Here is a 531-nt window from a genome sequence, read left to right on the forward strand (position 1 = left end):
TGTGCGCTTGGTTGACAGGCACAGTGCGGACATTCTGTTTTTCCATCAAAGGGGACGCACGCAACCTCCGGAGCCACACCCCTAAGATAGACAGGGGCAACGGGGTATGATGGACTCGCCTACGCATCTGGCGCCGTGGCAAGCCGCGTCGCCGCCTGCTCTGGCTCGTTCCAGGGTCGTCCTCACAGGGCGATGGGGAGGGGGTCACGACCCCCCCTCCCCACCCCCTGCTCGGCCTCGCGCTAACGCATGCAGTGCGCTTGGTTGACAGGCGCAGTGTGGACATTCTGTTTTTGCATCAGAGGGGACGCACGCAACCCCCGGAGCCACACCCCTATGATAGACAGGGGGCGACGGGGTATGACGGACTCGCCTACACATGCCGTGGCGCCGCCTGCTCCGGCTCGTTCCTGGCTCGGCCTCGCAGGGGGATGGGGAGGGGGGTCACGATGCCCCCTCCCCACCCCCTGCTCGGCCTCGCGCTAACGAATGCGGTGCGCTTGGTTGACAGGCGCAGTGCAGACATTCTAT

This window comes from Triticum aestivum, chromosome 7B (genome assembly GCF_018294505.1).
Source record: "Triticum aestivum cultivar Chinese Spring chromosome 7B, IWGSC CS RefSeq v2.1, whole genome shotgun sequence".
In the NCBI taxonomy this organism is placed as follows: domain Eukaryota; kingdom Viridiplantae; phylum Streptophyta; class Magnoliopsida; order Poales; family Poaceae; genus Triticum; species Triticum aestivum.